We start from the raw sequence: 22,012 nt of genomic DNA, 5'->3' as shown, positions 1-22,012 counted from the left end.
GTGTTGGTTTCGTTTGTCTCACTTGTAGTGGTGCTTTAAAGGCTACGTGAGCAACACAGTCGAAGGTAAGAAAAACGTAATCCGGCCTCGCTTTTTAACTTTTCTCGCGGATCTGACTATATAACAGCCTAGAGAAGAGCATATTGCGAATTCACGCCTCACGACTCACGCCATCGCGCTTTTAATTTTTCGCGATAGAGGATCACTTTCCGAGTCCAAAACACCGACGATTTTTGAAATCAAACAAGTACGGATAGAGAGAAAAGGGTTCAAAGATAAATATTTCAACTCGCATATCTCGTGAACGGTTTGTCGTAAAGCGATGATCTTAGTCTCAAAATATAGAGGAAACCACCACCTTTCAGACAATGATGACAAAATTGGTCCATTTTGAAAATGTCATCCATTGCTGTCACGTTGCCGTAGTTCAAATTTTCAATTTTTAGCTGGGGCGATACCTTTATAGGTCACTCCTAGATTAAATCATTCGTCAAAAATGACATGATCAGGATAAACGAGTAATATGCAATGGATACAGGGAAATCAAAGTTTTCGATCATAAAAAAATGTATGTTTACCTTCAACGGTTCGCTCGGTAGAAATAAGAGGAAAAAAGAGGAATTGCTAATAAAATCGTACCATTTGAGCTTTTTAAATTTAAGTCCATCCTACAGAAACGATTTGAAAAAGAGGCATGAATTTTTGTTGATGCAACGAGAGTCAGCTGAGGCTAGTCTTGTAACATTCATATGTCTCGATATTTTGTTCTTTTTTAATAATTTTCTTCGGGAATTAGCTATAATGGGGTATAAAAATGCACAACCTTGCAATTCGTGATTGGTTTGGGGGCATTTGGTGATCTTGGGACTCGGAACAAACCAGGTCCAAGTGTACCACATCTTTTTTGAAAAATCATATCTCTCCTCCAACTTGTTTCCTCAGGATGAACTTTTGCTTGTTTTAAAGCTTAAACGGTTTACTTTCATCAAAAAATAGTTAGATTACTTTTTGTGCGATTCCTTCAACGTCGCAGCTAAAAAGGTGAAAAACTGAACATTTGAACTTCGGCAACGTGGCAACAATGGATGAAATTTCCAAAATGGACCAATTTTGTAATTATCGCCTGAAAGCTGGTGGTTTTCTCTACATTTTGAGACCAATATCATCTTTCTACGACAAAGCGTTAGCGAGATATTGCGAGTTTAATTTTTTTACTTTGACTCCCCTCCCCCTCCCTCCGTGATCGTCCGATTTCAAAATGCGTCAGTGTTTTGGACTCGGGAGGAGATCCTCTATCAACTTTGAAAATATTTCGAAGATCAGGCCAAGGTTGAAACGGACAATTTGGAATGAGGTCCTTTCTTCCTTGCTCTAGTCACAAGAACAAGAGGCAAGTGAGAATGGGAATCGATGCGCGATACGTCATTACTAATCTTTGTTTACATTCCAAAGAGCCAAAAACGTGAATTCTCACGGTGAATGAGTGAAAATGTCTGTGTGTGTTTCATGTGCGTCTGTGTTAGTGACTACGCGCTCACAAAGGAACCAGTGCGTCTTCATGAGAGCGTTATCAGGCAACGCGCCGCGCCGCGCCGCGCCGTCGCTAAATAGTCACCAGAGACTCTGCGTGAAACTAAATTCGGCGATAGTACCTACCCACTTACGCCAAGTCTCGTTGACCCGTGGTAAGAAAACTCATACAGGCTTTCGTCTTCGAGCAGATATAGTCAAATCATACTAGCCAAGGACATCGGATCCACAGTGTAAGCTAAATTATTTAGCTTACACTGTGGATGTTTAGCTACATAAACCGTTATTATTTAGCCTAAATAATAACGGTTTATGTATCGATCGATCCTAGAGCTGATCCATCGATTCAGCGTTAAAAAGTCTGAGGAGTAGCAGTTTAACATGAGTTTTGGTCCACAGCTAAAACTCACAAAAAGAAATTATCTTCCAAACAAGTGGGTGGCTGTATTTCTGACTGGAACGCTTTAGAAAATACAGGGTGATCCAGGGTTAAACGGCCAGACTGCAGGAGCGTGTTCCAAGGATCAAAATAAGACTCTTTTGTTGTATGAAGTTTTTTTCCAAAAGTGCCCCCGTTAGAGCTACACCCCCCTCCCGCCCCCCATTTCGGAAAGAAAATAATTTTTCCTGAATTTTGGCGACAGTTGCGAACCAAATCTCATGCAAATTTGTACTACATTTGTAATTTGAGCAGTTTATTTGTACTTTTGTGCCCTAAATTCATTAATAATCTAAAAAATCGAAATCTCAATTTAAAGAGGGGGTTTGGGGGTGCACTGGAAAAAAGTCGCTTGGATCTAGAGTCCAGACTCTTCGAAACATTGACAAGAAAAAATACTCTCGATTCAATAGGATTTTTGCTTAGATCGAGAATCAAGACTCTTAATTTAAGCGGATTTCCTATTGATTTAAGCAAAAATTCGATTGAATCAAGAGTACTTTTTCTTGCCATTGTTTTCAAAAGTCTGGACTCTAGATCCAAGCGACTTTTTTCCCCAGTGTGTGTCAGCTCCTGCAGTCTGGCCGTTTAACCCTGGATCACCCTGTAGGTTTACCTAAAAAAAAATCTTTTGACCAATAGAATACATCCCTACAGTTTGGCCGTTCAGCCTTAGTACACTCCGTAGTCTCCGTCAAATGATTCTCCGTCTACAAGGCGTGGCAAAGATGTGTATGCCTGATCCGATCCGGGACAGGGGCGTGGCGTGTTTTGCGATATATCGATTGTTATGCCATTTAAACCTATGGGAAAGGATCGATAGCCAGGGTGTTCGCAGCGAAGACCTTCATAATCGATTCTTTACCGTAGGTTTAAATGGCAGAACAATCGATGTATCGCAAATCACGCCACGCCACTGATCCGGGAGAAATCGGGGCATTAAATTGGGCGCCTCAACGGAGTCGCGAATGGGGGAACCGCGACGCAATGCGACAAGGCAAGCGTGGCGTGGGTAGCGCCCCTTCTCAGTCCTCTCCCGGTGCCCCCCATACATCGCCACCACAACAAAATATTTACTCTTTCCGCGTCTTTGCTTTTCTTCTGCGCCACAAAATGTTCACCATTCCATTTCGCCGAATAATGAAATGGACGTAGTTCTACCAAAGAGACCTATGTGGAAGTGAGAAATATGGGGTGTGCTCGTTAGTTCTCTTTGCGTAAGAGTGAATGAGAATAATAAAGCGCCGGTGACGTCAGCGGCAACGACACCGGTCTCCGCGGTCGCCGCCGTCCGCCGGCCTCCGCATAAACTCATGAGCCCTGTCCACAAGGCTCTCTTGCCATGCCCGCGGCTCATGAGTTCCGCACTCAGTTGCACATAGGGACGTAGTTCTACCAAACAGACCTATGTGCAAGTGAGAAATATGGGGTGTGCTCGTTAGTTCTCTTTGCGTAAGAGTGAATGAGAATAATAAAGCGCCGGTGACGTCAGCGGCAACGACACCGGTCTCCGCGGTCGCCGCCGTCCGCCGGCCTCCGCATAAACTCATGAGCCCTGTCCACAAGGCTCTCTTGCCATGCCCGCGGCTCATGAGTTCCGCACTCAGTTGCACATAGGGACGTAGTTCTACCAAAGAGACCTATGTGGAAGTGAGAAATATGGGGTGTGCTCGTTAGTTCTCTTTGCGTAAGAGTGAATGAGAATAATAAAGCGCCGGTGACGTCAGCGGCAACGACACCGGTCTCCGCGGTCGCCGCCGTCCGCCGGCCTCCGCATAAACTCATGAGCCCTGTCCACAAGGCTCTCTTGCCATGCCCGCGGCTCATGAGTTCCGCACTCAGTTGCACATAGGGACGTAGTTCTACCAAACAGACCTATGTGCAAGTGAGAAATATGGGGTGTGCTCGTTAGTTCTCTTTGCGTAAGAGTGAATGAGAATAATAAAGCGCCGGTGACGTCAGCGGCAACGACACCGGTCTCCGCGGTCGCCGCCGTCCGCCGGCCTCCGCATAAACTCATGAGCCCTGTCCACAAGGCTCTCTTGCCATGCCCGCGGCTCATGAGTTCCGCACTCAGTTGCACATAGGGACGTAGTTCTACCAAAGAGACCTATGTGGAAGTGAGAAATATGGGGTGTGCTCGTTAGTTCTCTTTGCGTAAGAGTGAATGAGAATAATAAAGCGCCGGTGACGTCAGCGGCAACGACACCGGTCTCCGCGGTCGCCGCCGTCCGCCGGCCTCCGCATAAACTCATGAGCCCTGTCCACAAGGCTCTCTTGCCATGCCCGCGGCTCATGAGTTCCGCACTCAGTTGCACATAGGTCTCTTTGATAGAATGCAATATCCCGCTTTTCCAATTCTTCAAAAGGAACCACGCCCACTTTTACATTGCTTCTTATGCAGATTTCTAGAGCACACCCCACATTTCTCATCGCCACATAGGTCTCTTTGGTAGAAATACGTCCAAATTTCAACACTTCATCACTAAAATGGAGGATTGATGAAAATTCTGACACTTAGTCGTCTTTAAATATATCGACCTGTGGCGTGCCGAGCTTTGCAATCTATCGATTGATCCGTCATTTCAACCTAAGGAAAAGGATCGAAAGGAACCGATGGAAGGGTGCAGGCCCGCCACATCCCATCTCGGGCCCTGGTACCAATTTTCTGGCCCGGGCCCCTAGCACAGGGGGGGGGGGGGTCCGGGGGGCCTCCCCCGGGAAATTTGAAATTTTAAATCTATTTGGACGCATTATGAAGCTCTTATGATGGAGATTTTCCATCAATTTCTGCAGAATAATTACGCCTTTTTGTTTACTTTCAGCACCAAAAACTTTCGAATTGTTGCATTCAAAACATCTATACATTTTTTTTTGAGGGGGCAGATGATAATTTTCAATCCTATGGGGAGCCGGGGTCCCCTGGACTCTCCTTTCGTACGTCTATGGCGAGGGAGTGAAGCCATTGAAGTCGAGGATGCCCAGAAAGGAGCCTCTTAGCATCCGACAACGGAAGAAAATGAAACACAGTTACTGAAAATATCATTCTACATTTACTCAAAAACTTGAAAATCTCTAAAAAAGTGAGAAAAATTTTATAGTGCCCTAGCGTGTTTTTGAAACTTTATTTTCCCTTTTTGCGGAATTTTTGCGGAAGACAAGGGTTACACATGAATTCGTAGTGGTTTGTCACCTGCGTCACGGGCCCCTCCAGGGCCCAGGCCCCGGTACCAAGGACCCAGTATCCCCCCCCCCCTTGTGGCGGGCCTGGAAGGGTGTTCGCAACGAACATCATGATAATCGATTCTTTATCATGGCTTTAAATGGGGAGATATCGAAAATCGATCATTCACGCCTCGCCACTTCTATCGACGTTGAAACTACCAAACCACGTACCTCGGTTTGCAATGTTGCGGACTTCCTGTCATACTTAATTTTTTAAATGGAAAACACCCCAATGACGAATCTTGAAAACCTCCGTGATTTTTCTACTCTGCGCGTAGAAAACTCTGTGAAAATTTCAATGAACGATACTGATTTGTTCTCTTTCAAAAAAGTTAAATGAGAGAGGAGACTTTTAAACACCGCAAACGATTTACGTGGTCTGGTAGTTTCACCATCGATATGCTTTATTAACATAGGAAATAACCTTGTTGATGAGATCAAAATGCTTCATTTTTTAAGGTAACTGAGCAGGGCCGGATTAAGGGGGCCACATGGGCCGCGGCCCATGGCGGCAAATCAAGGGGGCAGCAAATTTTGCACTTTTTTTTTTACAAAAAAAAATCGGATTTTGACAAAAAATTACAAACGAGAAAAGGCGACAAAATCTCTCATTTCCTGATAGTATAGTAGGTAATTTCTAATTTTGTCGTCTTTCAGTGATACGAGAGATAGCACCCTTAATTAGTCGAGTTGAGAGAGAAACCAAACACGCAATTTGGCCTGGAACGGCGCGACTTAGAGAGAAATGATGATGAGGACTTGAGATGAAAAGGAGAAGCCCTCGGCGCGGCGGTCGGCGTGTAATACATATTAGCGCCTACAAGACTGCACGAATACTTCACGCATTGCATCAAACACAGTGCGGTCACTGCGGTCAGTGTGAAACGGATAGCGCCTGCAAAGATGCATGAATACTTCACGCATTGCGCCAAAGACAGTGCGGTCAGCGTGAAGCGCTCAGCGCCTACGAGACTGCGTGAATACTTCACGCATTGCGCCAAACACAGTGCAGTCTGCGCGGCCGGACGACGGAAGTTGAAATCATTAAACTACATTTATGTTTGTTCTTTTATAATTTGTTCGTTCATTTCTTATGAGTGGAAGGCCTTGTCCACACAGAGATATGTTTACGGAACTTAACTTTCGCGAAAAGTTCCGTGAACTCTTGCTAGTAGTGTTAGCAGGGCTTTCCCAAAAAATGTGTCCAACACGAGTAAACGCGTCTTATGCACCCCTCCCTCGCTGGCACATTCACTTGATGGTTTTTATTGATATTTCAAAACGAATGAGACGGCGGCGGCAAAATACAGGCGGCCCATGGGCGGCAAGTAGGTATTTCTGGCCTTGTAACTGAGCAAAAGCAGTTGCATTTAGAACTGGATTCAGTGGCATGGCGTGCTGTGCAATATATCGATTGATATGCCACTCAAACCTTTGAAAAAAGATCGATTACCTGGGTGTTCGCAGCGAACACATCGATTCTTTACCACAGCTTCAAATGGCGAGATATCGATAATCGATTATCCACGCCACTGACTGGATTCAAGGGGGTGGGGAAGGATGGGGCAATGGGGATTGGAGCTTCCGGCGGAAAATCGAAGAAACAAGGCAGTCGAATTAAAATGCCCTAACTTTATCATTAAAAAAAAAGAAAAAAATAATAAATTACCATTTGCGCACGTGTGTTAGAGCAGCAAAATCGTAAATCTGCCTTATGATGCGAAGGGATTAAAACTTAGTTGTTAAACCAACATTATATGTTCAGATGCTGAAATTGAATGATATATATCTGAGGAATTCCGGATACTTTCAAATGTACAAACGACACGGAGCATAATGCTAAAATAGCAATGTTAGAGATGGAGAATATGGAGATGTATTGGAAAAACTCCAAAAATCCTCAAAAAATGCAAAAAATTCACCAAATGTGCCAAAGAAGTTCCAGATTTTAAATAGCTGATAAAAGGAAGAGCAATAACCCTGTTTGATTACCTTGGAAGACGCACTAGGCAATTCATCCTCTCATAATTGGTAATTATTATTATCTTACTCCTCCGATATATTTTGAATGGCTTCGACTATTCTCTATAGAAACGACCTTGAAAAGTGCCCGCTAAGATTGTAAAATCCAATTAGAAAAGAAAGAAGAATTATAACAGATCAAGATGGGCTTTCCACCGGGGGAGGATACTTAACGATGAGAATACAATGGAAACAATGACAGTAATAATGAAGATACCAGGCTGTATGGATCCGGAGCTGTCGCTGTCAGATTTAAAACGAGTGGCGTTTTTCCGGCTGGGAGCGGTATACTATTGTGGGCAAATCTTACCAACGATTTCGTCCAACTTTTTATGAACGCAGAATTTTATTTTACTGTATTTCATGAATATTATTTTGTAGGATAACATAATTGAGACGATGGGTGCAGAGAGGGCATTTCTTGGTTGCGGTGTCTCAAGATCTCCGTTAACATTTCATCCGCTAGAATTAAAGCAAATGCACAGAGTTCGTTAAAACTTATATCAAATTTTCTTCATAATTTTACAGTGCTAAAAACAAAACAATTCAGAAAATGCATCCAATAGTTTTCTCACTAGAATATAAATTAACAGTGGAGATTCTGAAATACAACAACCAAGGAATGTCCTTTCTGCACCTAACGCTTCAATTTGGAGTGGACCCAATTCTGGTGCTGCAGGTTGGAGGTTGGGTCATCGGGCTACCTATCTCCATGGAAAATTTGGTGTTAAAAAATACAACGGAAAAATTGGATCGGAAAATTCCTAGCGATGGGCACGATTACGAATTCCAGGTATTTTTCTGCCTCCGTGAAACGCGAGTAAATGACATCGGAGATGGTTAAGGACTAAAGGAAATGCGTATGACCGTGAAGCGATGTGACGCCTTTTGAACTCGTCAGCCGGGAAGAATAATGCAAATTCGAGACGATCCCAGGCCTAGGATAAGAACAAAAACTTGCGAGGGGTAATAATGTGCGAGCACGTTTGGGCCCACGCGTGCACGCATTGGTGGAATTGGTCCCAAGGTGAGGGACTGAGGAAATACCACGCACTTTCCGCCCAAAACTGGGTCGCTGGCGCCGGCGCCACCGCCGACACCTTCCCATCGCGACTCGCACGAATTACTCGCACGAATTACTCGCAGGGTCTAAAGCTCGACGTTTCGTCACAATGACGAACGCCCGACAATTAAAGCTAATGAGGCTAAGTGACGGCCCAAGGGAAATTGGAGATTTATTGACTTCTGATTGACTGATTTACGAGGTGTGTTCGTAAAGAAAATTCATGAGATGAAGTAGAGCAGCGGACTGATTTTTGAAACTGATAGACCAAGCGATGGACAAAGAAGGTGAATATTAAATGAAGCAATCCGAACTTTATCCGAACTATCGAACTTTAGAGAGCTTTAAGACTCGATTTAGAACTTTTTGGACGGCACCATCGTTTTTCTCGCTAAAAAATCCAGCGGGAAATAAATTTTTTCCTAAAATCCCCCACCCATGCAACAACCCCATTGAGTGGTTGTAATGGACAAAGGAGGTAAGCAATAGACAAAATAACAGCAGCCACGAAGGGCTTTGTTCTTAGTCCATCGTTTCACCCCTTAGTCTGGAACAACTACCTTTTTCAACCAATGGAGTCGCTCCATTTTCCAATTGCCTTATTTTCCTATCGCTCTATCTATCAGTTTCAATGGTCAGCCTGCAGAAGGATATGAGTTGTGAGGAGGGTATCATAGATTCTGGGGCGGGACAGTAACCACATATTTCATTCGGCGTGATAAGCACCCAAAAATTCCAAACTTCATCATCACGGTGTTGCTACTGAAAGATTGTAAGTTTGAAAATTAGGAAAGGAGGAGTAACGTTTTGGGCCTTTTCCGGCCCCACCTGGATTTTGCTAAATGTTTCATATTTTCAAAGTACTAGTCTTAGGTAGACTCTGTGCCAAATATTAGACCGAACGGAGCCCATGCAAGGGCGCAGCAGCGCCTCAAACCCGAAATCCTGGAATCAAAAAACAATTATTTTCGTCGACTTTTTCGACTGTTATCACTCTTCCAGCACATGATTCTTATGTATTTTTTTGCGTACTTTTCGTTTCTGGCCTTTTTAAAGGCCTCCGATAAATTTTAAGGGGCCTTATGGCCCATTGTTGCCATTTTTGGCCCATTTTTAGGGATTTTTTCCATTTAACATATTCAAAACTCAATTTAATCCAAAAACTGTGTACATTTTTGAAAAGTACGTAAAAAAATGAATAAAAAATGTTCAGTAAAATTTTTTCCTATGTTGCCAAATTTCCGAGAAAATTGGTCCCAAAGTGTCAAAAACGACAAAAAATCGATAAATCGCCGCGTCTAAGGTTCAAGAAAGTGGAGTACATTTTTCATACTGTACCAGATAACAGCTCTTATCCATCCATACAACATATTAAAATATCATAGTTGTACCTGGATTCCCACGATGTGAAAATTGACCGAGATGTCGATTTTAGCGGCCTTTTTATACTTGAAGGTAGCTCTTTTGAATGTTTTTCGACCTTAGTCACCCTCTATGGGTGTGTACTATATGTATTTTTCTACGTACTTTTCATATCTGGCCATAAAAATGGCTTCCTGTGAATTTTAAAAGGCCTAACGGTCCATTGTTGCCAATTTTCACCAATTTTTAGGGGTTTTTTCAAGTTTACGTGTGTGAAACTTAATTTAATCTAGAAACCGTGTACAATTTCGGAAAGAACGTAAAAAAATACATAAAAATGTAATTTGTACCTTTTCCCTACGTTGCCAAATTTTCGAGAAAAATCGTCCTGAAGCGCCAAAAATGCCAAAAATTGGATTAATCATCACGTCGAAGGTTCCAAGAAGTGAATTTCAAGTTTTCTTTCACTACAAATAACGTATCGAAAATGGAAAATAGCAATGCATCTCAAGGAACATGTAATGGCGCAGATGAACGTGACAAAACGGGCCCTGAAGGTGCTTTTACTTTATCCTTCACTCCAGTTCACCTCTTTATTCCTGTAACCTCGAGATAATCCTTGGTTCTCAAGATGCTTGCTACAGGCCAAATATGCCGAACAACAGAAAATGGGTGGAGAAAGTGTCCGACGATCCACATGAATGTCATAATTCACTTCCTAGAACCTCCGACGTGATGATTAATCCAATTTTTGGCATTTTTGGCGCTTCAGGACGATTTTTCTCGAAAATTTGGCAACGTAGGGAAAAGGTACAAATTACATTTTTATGTATTTTTTTACGTTCTTTCCGAAATTGTACACGGTTTCTAGATTAAATTAAGTTTCACACACGTAAACTTGAAAAAACCCCTAAAAATTGGTGAAAATTGGCAACAATGGACCGTTAGGCCTTTTAAAATTCACAGGAAGCCATTTTTATGGCCAGATATGAAAAGTACGTAGAAAAATACATATAGTACACACCCATAGAGGGTGACTAAGGTCGAAAAACATTCAAAAGAGCTACCTTCAAGTATAAAAAGGCCGCTAAAATCGACATCTCGGTCAATTTTCACATCGTGGGAATCCAGGTACAACTATGATATTTTAATATGTTGTATGGATGGATAAGAGCTGTTATCTGGTACAGTATGAAAAATGTACTCCACTTTCTTGAACCTTAGACGCGGCGATTTATCGATTTTTTGTCGTTTTTGACACTTTGGGACCAATTTTCTCGGAAATTTGGCAACATAGGAAAAAATTTTACTGAACATTTTTTATTCATTTTTTTACGTACTTTTCAAAAATGTACACAGTTTTTGGATTAAATTGAGTTTTGAATATGTTAAATGGAAAAAATCCCTAAAAATGGGCCAAAAATGGCAACAATGGGCCATAAGGCCCCTTAAAATTTATCGGAGGCCTTTAAAAAGGCCAGAAACGAAAAGTACGCAAAAAAATACACAAGAATCATGTGCTGGAAGAGTGATAACAGTCGAAAAAGTCGACGAAAATAATTGTTTTTTGATTCCAGGATTTCGGGTTTGAGGCGCTGCTGCGCCCTTGCATGGGCTCCGTTCGGTCTAATATTTGGCACAGAGTCTACCTAAGACTAGTACTTTGAAAATATGAAACATTTAGCAAAATCCAGGTAGGGCCGGAAAAGGCCCAAAACGTTACTCCTCCTTTCAGTAAAATATTCAATGCAATTTCACGAGGCTGGGAAATATTTGCGAGGGATTTTGTTCTTTGCTACCGGGGTAGAACGAATTATCACTATCAGAGACAGAGCCATCTATGCGACGCTCTATCATTAAAATCGTTCTATTTCAATCTCATGATGCTCTATCCCATTTACTGCCCCTGTTTTCGGTGATAGATATATGTAAATTAGGGTTTCAAATTGGTAGTAAAAGAATATCTAACACACGTTCGATTTGTAGCTATTTTCCAAAATATTGTAGCTATTATGCCAAAATCTGGCAGCATTGGGCATAGGACCACAACGGCGCCGCACCACCGTGGCCGCGCGGCGCCTCGACAGCATTTTTTCACTCGACAAATGGCACAAAAAGTTGCCAAACTCTCGAGCAAAGTAATAGATTTTATAATTTGAGGGCAGTTTTGGCGAATTAAAATCAACATTCAAGACTGCCGCCCCTTAGAAAAATGAGAGAACGACGATAACTTTCCTCGGAAATAAGGATGAGTTTGGAATTTATTTCCAATCCTAATGGCATATTTCGAGGAGGGATCGATTGATCTTCCAATATCGATCATTCACACCTCGCTACTGGATGGGATTGAAGCGCATACGCACGGTATAGCATGCCACAAGTAGTGATTTGGGTATCGTACTGAGTAGCTAACTATTCCTGCCGTACGATGCGACTTCTTGCCTACCTACCCATGCGAAGGAGCTTTCTGACCACCCACTTTTTGACATATTTTTCGTCTTAACGTGTTTTTCTCTTAAAAATAGAAACCATCCCTTTGACTCTCTTTATTTTAAAATGTAACTTTGATGCCCAGTTACCAAACAATCATTAAAGGCCGATGAAATGAAATTTGAAATTACACACGACTCAATTTGTTGATAAATATGTTTTAGCACTCATGAATCAATTTGATTCTAGACGCAGTTACGATACCGCCCTCAAAAAAAGTATACATTGTTGCAGTGGCGTAACGGACTTCCAATGGGCCCCCCTGCAAAATTTTTTCTAGCCCCCCCCCCCATGTCGATAAAATTCCAAAATCACCCCCCCTCCCGCCCCTCTACTTCTCTCACCCCTTCCCGTTTTTTGGCCCGAGAAATTTCAAATCACGGACTTGGAATGCCTCTCCCCTCACTGTCCCGATTAAATGGAGCCCTTAAAGGATCAAGGATCTAAAAGGTGGCGGGGGCCCAGCCCAGGCCCAAGGATCTACAAAAGGGCCCATGCAGGCCCAGGAATCAAAGGGCCTCCAAGGGTCTTGTAGGCCCTTTAGATTCATGGGTCACCCAAAGCCCGAAATACCTACGAAAAGTGACAAAAAAGAGAAAAGTTTTAGTAATCACTGAGTGGACATTGGAAGGCAGGGGCCCTTCAGCAAAAAAAAAAAAGTTAGGAACAGTCCAAAAGAAGTATGAAAAACCGTGAGCTAACAATAGAAATCAGCGGAAGAAGCTCCATCTCGGTAAGTAAAGGCCCAAAGTTTGAAACCAAAGCTAAGCATCAAAAGAGACAGGGAAAAACAAAATTTCGGCGGCCGAGGGCCCGGAGGGCCTCCCTGCATAGCAGGGTCTGCGGGGGCGCCCGTTACGCCACTGCATTGTTGGAGTTCTTTCGGAAAAAAAAACTTCGTGCATGGGACCTGCAGTTGAGGTCATATGGATCTCTGAAGTTTTTGGATCACGCACCCGAAAACTTGAGGTCCAACTACCGAAGTTCGGGTCAGACATCTGAAGCTCTCGCCTCTCGGTATGTACCGGAGTGTTTCAGATGTGTGACCAGAACTCTTCGGTATATACCGAAGTACTTCAGAAGTCTAACTTCGGCAGTTGGACCTCAAGATTTCGGATGCGTGATCCAAAAACTTCAGAGATCCATATGACCTCAACTTCGGGTCCCATGCACGAAGTTTTTTTCTCCGTGTTTCGGAATTTTTAAAATTTGCAGTTTTGCAACCCCTCTAAAAAATTGTTCGACTTAAAACCCTCTTTCTATAAAAATTTCCAACAACAATGCTGATCCGTACCAATTTTCCACCGTTTGAATTCTTCAATCTTAATTCGAATTTCGATACAAATATTACAACACAGATCCCAGTCTCGTGATTTGCGAATCGTTCCGCGAGCAACAAAGTAAATCGAACGCGTTAAAATAGGTGTCAGCGGCCTGGACGGGGCGCGGGGGGAGGCGACCCAGAGACGGAACCCGGAGGAGGGGGGGCTGGGGGGCACGCATACGGAGCCAATTGAGACGTCTGCCGCAGTGTTGCCACTCCAATAAAAACCGCCGGCATCGAGCGGAGGGACTTTCGTTGGGAGTGGAGCAGCGATTGGCAACTTGGCAACGCCCGTCTGTTGTGATCCGAATCCGCGGTTGCGTCATCTTCCAGGTCGGGATTCACACCGCGTTTCCGTCGCGTCGGGTTGCCACTCCCGCGCCCCCTTATTTAGAGGGGGGGAGGGGGGAGAAAAATTTGCCAGCCTCTCAGCGGAAGAGAAGTAAAAAAGGAAACGAAACGGGCTCAACAGAACTGAGCTATGAAAGTTATTTGGGGGCGTTTTTCGACTTGAAGTCGACCATATCAAGTTCAGGGACGATCCTGTGAGTTGGCATTACTCCGTAACCATAGAGTACATAGAGTCGTAATGTAATTGGGAGAGCTGGCGCCATGTTCTGCTCGACGAGTTCCGACCCCGGTGTGCGCCGAGTTCGGGTCACTTTTTCGATACATGTTCGATCCAAAATGACGGTATGGAATACGTGGTGATTCTTATCTTCTTTGTTTACATCGGATGGCCGGATACCCGTGTATCGCAAACAATCGATTATGTATCGAAAAACGACCCGGCGTCACACAGGAGACTCCGAATTCGGGACCTGGAAAATGCTTAAAAGTGGCGCCAGCTCACCCACTTACATTACGACTCTATGTTCGTAACCAACATATGAATGATGAATTAGAAATATTGACCATAAGCGAGACAGGTTATTCACGTAAAAAGCATCCGGATTTTTGTTCTTTTTTTCCTTCTTTTTTTTGTTGCAAATTATTGCAACAATACGCACACAAAATCGAAGCAAAATTGGCCGCTTAGAAGAAGGGTACATCTCTACTATTTCTCACATCTCTTTTGAGACCCTGATGTTAGGATGCCCTAAGAAGTCTTATGGGGGTCCTCTCTCTGATTTTATGAAATTCTAAATGAATTTACTACCACGTCATAGAATTGTTTTTGCTAGCGCTGAACGGTTTTACGTCTCTCTTGAAAAAATATGGTTTTTGATGACGTGTGTCCTCTGGATAGTCCTCCAAGTGAAGTGATGGCGAAGTGGCATGAATTTTCAACATTTTGGAAATTTCTTACTGTCTTGGGGAAATTGAATTTTTTATTTCTGGGTCTGCGTATATCGTCCTACCTCAATCCCTTCGGTTGATGCCGTCAGAGGCAAGCAACGTCATCGATTCTCGACACGCCACGAGCAAACAGTGCGGCGGCCTAAATATACGACCGCCTGCGCCTGAAACAGATAACGAGTTATCTCGAGCTTTGCCCTTCCGTCTTACTTACTATGTTCATTCTGACACAAGTGAGAACATGCCGATGTAAGACACTCGCGATTGAGAACGTCAGAAAAATGTAGATGAATTTAGGGAGTTAGATAATTTTGTCGAATAGTTCATAATGATTAATTTGCAAATTAGACATCTGTGGTTGGATTGGTGAACATTACCTGGAAGAGAGAACGTTTAAAAAATGATCTCTTTCCTGTTAAATTGTCTTGTTTTTCCTTGAAATGAGGCCGTATCGATACTATCCGATTTTCCTCAACTTGACGACTTATTGATTTTTGGAGGTCTCTATCTTACGGTATACATCATGATTTGGTCATTTTCGGTCTCTTTGCGCGTCTACTATTGGCCTAAACATGGGCCTAAAGGCCTATTTAGGTATAAAAATGTGGGTTATGCGGACTCGTGGTCGAAAGTCGAAAAATCCACATTTTCCGTTAAAATTGGCCTTCGGACATATGCTTAGGCCAATAATAGACCTGAAATGAGACCGGAAATTACTGAATCATGATGCATTCCTAAATATATGGACCTTCAATGAGAGAAAAATGGCAGAGATTAGGAAATTCAACAATATGGGGGGGGGGGTGGAGGCGGGCAAAAACGGCCTTCATTAATGCCCCTCCTCCTGTTTTCCTAAATGCCCTGTTCTTCCTGTTAAAATTTCTAGCGTTCCTGTACATTTTCCGCTCGTCCTCGAGGTTTTTCTACTTACCCTACTTAAATTTTCTCGACTAATATGAGACTCTTTCTTTTTTCCGGGCACATTTCACGGTTTCGCGGAGCGATTCCAATTTTCATGGACAGAGGGTTTTATTTTAAGCTTAACAATCGGACGAGTGCGTAAATTACGAGTATCACTTTTTATTCTCAATCAGGGTAGGTATAGAAATCCCGCGATAAGTGCTACCAATGTTTTGCTTCAGCGACTTAGGGGATCCGGGCCACTTAAGGACGATATCATTCAGATTCGGCTGCTATCTGAAGTATTTTAGGGAGACTTAATGCAATTCAACGGGTCTGTCGTGAGTGCTCGAGCAAATAGGGACGAGATTGCAACCTTCGACATGCGTCAGTAACCTGACACGACTCGACTCGGAACTCATGTGACACTTGCTCGCACTCGGAACCCAGAACTGCAGGATTTTTTGCTAACGCTCCCGGCAAAGTTACGACTCAAAATACGCCGATTTGTAATAATGCACACCGGACCACTCAGCCGTGCGAAGTAAAAACGCATATAGAGAAAAAAAAGGAGGTGTTTGCATTTCGGGCATCTTGGATTTTTTGATGACGTAGGTCGGTACAGCGACTTTTATCATCGATTTCCTTGGAAATGGTGTAATTTATGGAAAAAAGTCATTCTATAAAAAGTGCTTCAAATTATATCATGAGTCGATTTAAGCAAAAAAAAAAAAAATGGGACATTATGGTCCGTTTTTCGTATTTCGAATTCCGGATTTCGCTGGCTAGGTTGTGACGACCTACGCCACCGAGTAAACAAACCTCAAGATGCAAACACCTCCTTTTTTTCTCTATGGTAAAAACGCCATATGAGCATCTTAGAGTTGCCAATTTTTTTAGAAAGTTATCGATATATTTCCTCACAATTTTCGGAATTTTTAAATCAAATTACGAACAAAATCCTCTGATAATCGGTAGAGGAATATTCACGAATTTTCCTGAAACTTCGTAATTTGTCGAAGGAAATTTGGTAACGCTTGATGGCTCATACGGCGTTCTTCCTTAGCGCGGCAGCACTGAAGGGCCAGATTTACCATCAGGTTCCCTGGAAAAAAAACACATTGGATCTAGAGTCCAGACTCTTAAAAACATCGACAAGAGAAAATACTCTTGATTCAATCAGATTTTAAGCTTAAATCAAGAACCAAACCCCTTAATTTGAACGGATTTCCTTTTGATTTAAGCTTAACGATCATTGAATCAAGAGTCCTTTTCCTTGTCAATGTTTTCAAGAGTCTGGACTCTAGATCCAATTTGTTTTTTTTTTCCGGTGTTACATAGTCTATAGCCTAGGGGCACAACCCTCTGAGGGGAGCACCGCAACACCTCATTTCAAATCATCAATACCTGTGTAGGTATTAAAAATTTATTTTTCGTGTCTTGGGTCACATCTTATTTTCCAAATCCAGTTTTTCTCTGACGTCAATATTTCCACAAGAGGAGCATCAAATGAAGATGTTGCATGTGTGAGGGATTTGCGATTTGACTGTTAATTCTTATGTATAAGTTCGCGAGAAACACAATGGTGCCACTGGTTTTCTCTGAAATCAACTCCCAAGCTCAAAAAAAGCTCTCAAGTTGAGGCCAAAATGGAGGGGGTATCCCACCCTACCCTGAGAGTTCACCTCTACATCAAAACAAACTCTCCATGCAAAGATAGGGAGCAAATACATTAGCAGTGATGCCGTGTTTTCAGTTTTGGAGTCCCCAAATAAAGTGGCAGCCCTGTCAATGTATTTGCTCCCTATCTTTGCATGGAGAGTTTGTTTTGATGTAGAGGTGGACTCTCAGGGTAGGATGGGATATCCCCTCCATTTTGGCCTCACTTTGAGAGCTTTTATTGAGCTTGGAAGATGATTTCAAAGAAAACCAGTGGCACCATCGTGTTTCTCGCGAACTTTTACGTAGGAATCAATGGTCAAATCGTAAATCCCTCACACATGCAACATCTCCATTCCGAAATCGGAACCCAAGGCCGGAAAACGGGAGCATTAGGAATGGGCTGGTGGTGAGTCGGGGTAATAGCGTGAACATGACCTTGGACAGGGTTTAAAAGCGTGAGGGTGAACGGCCGGGCCGGGGCCGGGAGGAAAAGGCGACCGAAGAGTGACTGAAATTGAACATAAATATTGATCACGATAATTCGTTGACCCCAAACCGCGAGTAAGTAACGCTGCTCCGCGACATGGCATGGCTTAACGCGGGCACCGGCAACCGGCATGGCATTCTCATCACTATTTGACGCAAGGGTTGGCGCGGCCGGCGCGGCGTGGCGGCTCCCCCGACTGAAACATGCAAGGAGTATTGCATCATCCACCCATCACGAGGGTGTGCCGCCACAGCGTTGCCTAATGTCCGTGCACCTCCATTCGCATCTTCACCGCACGTGGGAGGGATGAAATTTTGCAATTCCGCATTTCTGACTCCCTCCGTTCTGTCGGAATAATACAGCATTAGCGTTTTTCCGTTTTCTTGACGGAGAAACGTTATTAATAATAACATGCTATCCTGTAAATTTCCTTGAAATCGAATGATACGCCGCAAACTACCACCCCGACCAGCGAATTCAACGTAAACTTGATCTTAACGCCTTGATACAACTATTCGTGCCCCTGGGATGTCCATGTTACCTATACACGGAATTGAAGGCGCCACGGATATCTTTTCCCGACAGCAGCAGTCATCATCCGCGGCGCGCATGCAGAAGTAGCTGATGTTGAGTGCCTAAATAAGTGCCGATCGATCCTTCACTGAGACGTCCCAAGGTTCAAGTTCACGCCACCAAAGTTCCTTTAATGAAATATCTAATTTTGAGAGCGTGTAGTAAAATTTCCTTCCTAATTTTCAGATATAGATGGACCGCAATCTGCAGTACGGGAGTTCATTTCTCGCAGATCCAATCATTTTAGGAAAACTGATAGCACATACGTCTTTTTTACAAAGAGCTATACAGAGTGGGTCTTAATAACGTAGCGCAGTCTACTTTGAGCGTTTTCATGGTTAAAAGATTTATGTGCAAATAAATTAAATCAAAAGTAATTATGTGAGCAGTTATTGTGTGGTTTGCGTTCCTTTTGATTTTGTTCAATTGTGAATAGTTTCTTTTGGTCTAAATACGTCCAATTGTGAGTGAAATTCACTGAAAAACTGAGGAGATATATTCTCAAGTTAGCAAAAACATTTTTATTTTATCAGAAGGGATTGGGCGATATAAGAATGCTCATACGGGGATTTTCTTTGCACGGAAATACTCTTGCGACTTGACATCGTTTCTTGTTTATAGAATCGAAACAACTCAATATTAAGGTGCGGGCTGATTTTTGAACTTGATAGACAAAGCTATATAGACAAAGCTAAATACAAAGAAGATATAGGGAGTATGGAGCGATCCTATAGGTTGAAATGGGTGGTTCTTATAGACTAAGGGGGTTAATGATGGACTAATATCTCTCGTGGGTTACCGTTAGTTAGTCTATTACCTACTTCATTTGTCTATTTCAACGACCCGCTTCCACCAATAGGATCCCTCCATACCCCTTTTGTCTTTTGTCTATAGATTTGTCTATGAATTTCAAAAATCAGCCCGCAGCGCACTTTAAGAGGCCGCGTCCCACTTTCGCGTGTCGCTACTCGGGCATGAGTTGCCGGGACGCCTTCATATTTCCGTGTATGCACCACGGGCATCGTTGGAGCTCGAATAGTTGCATGAAGGCGTTACAATCACGTTTGCGTTGAGTTACCTGGCCGGAATGACAGTTGGCGGCGTATTGCCTCATCCTACCTATGCACACAGATTAATGACTCCATTTTTGTAATTCTAGGTTCATTAACATATATTCAAGGACATTATTCAGGAGAGCGTTAGTTCTTATCAAACAATTCTTCCCGTCGGAAAAAGTGTTTCGCGTAGTATTTATTAGGAATTTCTACCGTCCATGTGATAAAAATCGCATGAGAACATCGAGAGAGTACATTTTAGACTAATGAAATGAATAGGATTTGCTGAATTTTCAATGCCCCCCCCCCCCCTTCGAACCGTCGGACGCTCCGTCATCGTAAATCTCTCTTACACAGAATCGACGTTCGCTTTAAGATCCCTCCTACTGAAATTATGACGCTGTTTAGCACTTTCATTTATATATGACATCAATCGAAACTATTAATACCTCCTGAGAATGAAGTAGGGCGATATTATTTTTTAAGAAAAATGAAGAAAAAAAGAGACTGGAAAAATTCAGATTTTATAGATTTTGAACAGCAATACTCCTCTGCTAAGGAATCGAGCGAAAGATAGTTGGATTTATAAAACTACATTTTCAGCTCGAACCACAAACATGCAATTGGAATATCTTTTATTCGCTGGAGTTTCCGATTGCCATACTATAGATTCATGATAATTAGTAGCGCAAATAAGTACTGGCTTATATTAATTTTTTGGTGCTGAAAATACACCAGTGACACGTGTATTCAGTGGCATTCGCACATAGCTCTAATTTTTGTTAAATATTCCGCGAAAACTCGGCAACACTGGGACGTCAAGCTATCCAGACACCCAGCCACTTTCCAGGAACACGATTCCAATTTCAACAGAGGATTGAGCTCAGAGCTGGAATAATATAATTCGCGGCTCTGCCAGGCCTCGCCTGGGTTAGGGGTGCGTAAAAGACAGCGAAACAAAAAAAAAGTGGGTCTAAAAAGCAGTGACTGAACGGTCAAATGCTAATCTCTTTTCCTGTCCTAAAGCGTTATCGCATCCTTAAAAGCCTTGCTTTTTTTTACACTACCTTTGTCGGCACTAGGTATATTTTATCGTTGAATTTTTTGCAGTCCTTGTGAATTTCAAATGATAGCGGTGGTTAGTCATCATCGACCTAGATTTATTTTTTTTTCTTTACGTTTTTAAAAATTTAAAAAGCAACTGAAAATGGGCACCACAAATGCGTCACACGAGATACAAGTCACACGTTCTTGCGCCACAAAAATAGAGTTTCTTATACAAGTCAGTGGGTACGATTGGACCCATGTCCTATAAAAATTTCGACGGATAAACAAAATTTAATGCTTGGTGAAAAAAAAAAAAAAAAAAAAAAAAAAAAAAAAAAAAAAAAAATTGGACTCTTCTCTGATTTCTTTGCATGCGTGAAATTTATCGACTTTTCCAAGTTTCCCCCAGCATCTCAGGAAATCGTTTCTCCGGAACCCGGAAAAACTCAACATACAATATACAATAGTGTGCAAAACTGAACAAATTATTTTTTCCAATTGGCATGAGCGTCACACCACGATTTGTCTGGCGATTTGAAAATCAAAAAGAACCTAATCTGCTACAACACATCTGTTCAAATAGAAAATGCCGCCAGATGACGTCATGAGGCGGCACATTTTCTCAATTTTAAATCAATTTTTCTCCAATTTCCCATATCAGGAAAAATTATGAAAAATACCGCGAACTCAGCTCGCTAAGCACTCTCAGATGAAGCAATACAATTTTTGTGTGCGAAGTCTCCATTATTCAGATATTGACAATCTTGAGTTTCTTTCGTTTAATGCGCTCTTATTTCTCGGTAAACCTTGTAAGGTACGTACCTTCGGAGCTGATCCGGAATCGAGAATCGGCGGCCGAATCACAACACGAGGACGCGACTGCGGGGAGCACGTGCACTGACTGACTCGGGAGCGAGGTTCGGGATCGATTGGGGTCGGGCGACTACCACGCAGGGAACCCACCAACTGATTCGGCTCGGCGGCTTCGGCCGAGACTCGACCGGCAAAAATAGTCGCGACACGAGATTATTCGAGGAAGACACGCCGCCGCGCCACACGCAGTGCGCGGATCCGCGGAAAAAGACGACGCACACGGCCGCTACGTAAAACTGGATCTCGCGCTTCGCGTAGAGGGCGCGCGCTCGGCGCTGGGTTTCAGCCACGCGGGGACAGGGGCGCAGGGGTGAGTAGCCGTAGCCGTGGGTCATCGTGGGTTCCCGCTATCTGCGTCGCGTCTCGCGTCGCGTCGCCACGCGTTTCGCCCCGATCCGCCAGAGCTCTCTACCGTCCACGGTCTTGTACTGCCGTGCTAAGGAAGAACGCCGTATGAACATTCGAGAGTTGCCAAATTTCCTTCGATACAATGTTAAAGGGTGGTTTCACGATAACTGGAATAGTTTTGTCGCCGTTCCAGACAACACATTTTTTGGTCATATTTTTAGTAGAAATGATAATCACTCGAATTTTTTCGCATAAATCTCCTAAGGGCTACCTACGTCTTATAACGCCTTCTAATGATTTATTACTCAGCTTC

The 22,012-nt window shown here is 43.0% G+C and overlaps 1 protein-coding gene across 3 annotated transcripts in view; it reads right to left on the bottom strand.

Annotated features, from left to right (window-relative positions):
* path (solute carrier family 36 member pathetic) overlaps nucleotides 1–21,606 on the bottom strand; it is an 81,645-nt gene extending 60,039 nt beyond the window's left edge. For 2 of the 3 annotated variants that reach the window (XM_019040618.2, XM_019040611.2), the window contains exon 1: nucleotides 21,301–21,604. The gene's annotated coding sequence lies outside the window, so the exon portion shown is untranslated. Of the gene's footprint in view, nucleotides 1–21,300 lie in introns of all 3 variants that reach the window. The other variant, XM_072296989.1, reaches the window with a different exon arrangement.
* Between the last annotated feature and the right edge of the window lie 406 nt (nucleotides 21,607–22,012).

The sequence above is a fragment of the Bemisia tabaci genome, chromosome 2, assembly GCF_918797505.1.
Source record: "Bemisia tabaci chromosome 2, PGI_BMITA_v3".
NCBI classification, from domain to species: domain Eukaryota; kingdom Metazoa; phylum Arthropoda; class Insecta; order Hemiptera; family Aleyrodidae; genus Bemisia; species Bemisia tabaci.
This window is presented reverse-complemented; position numbering and strand designations above follow the sequence as displayed.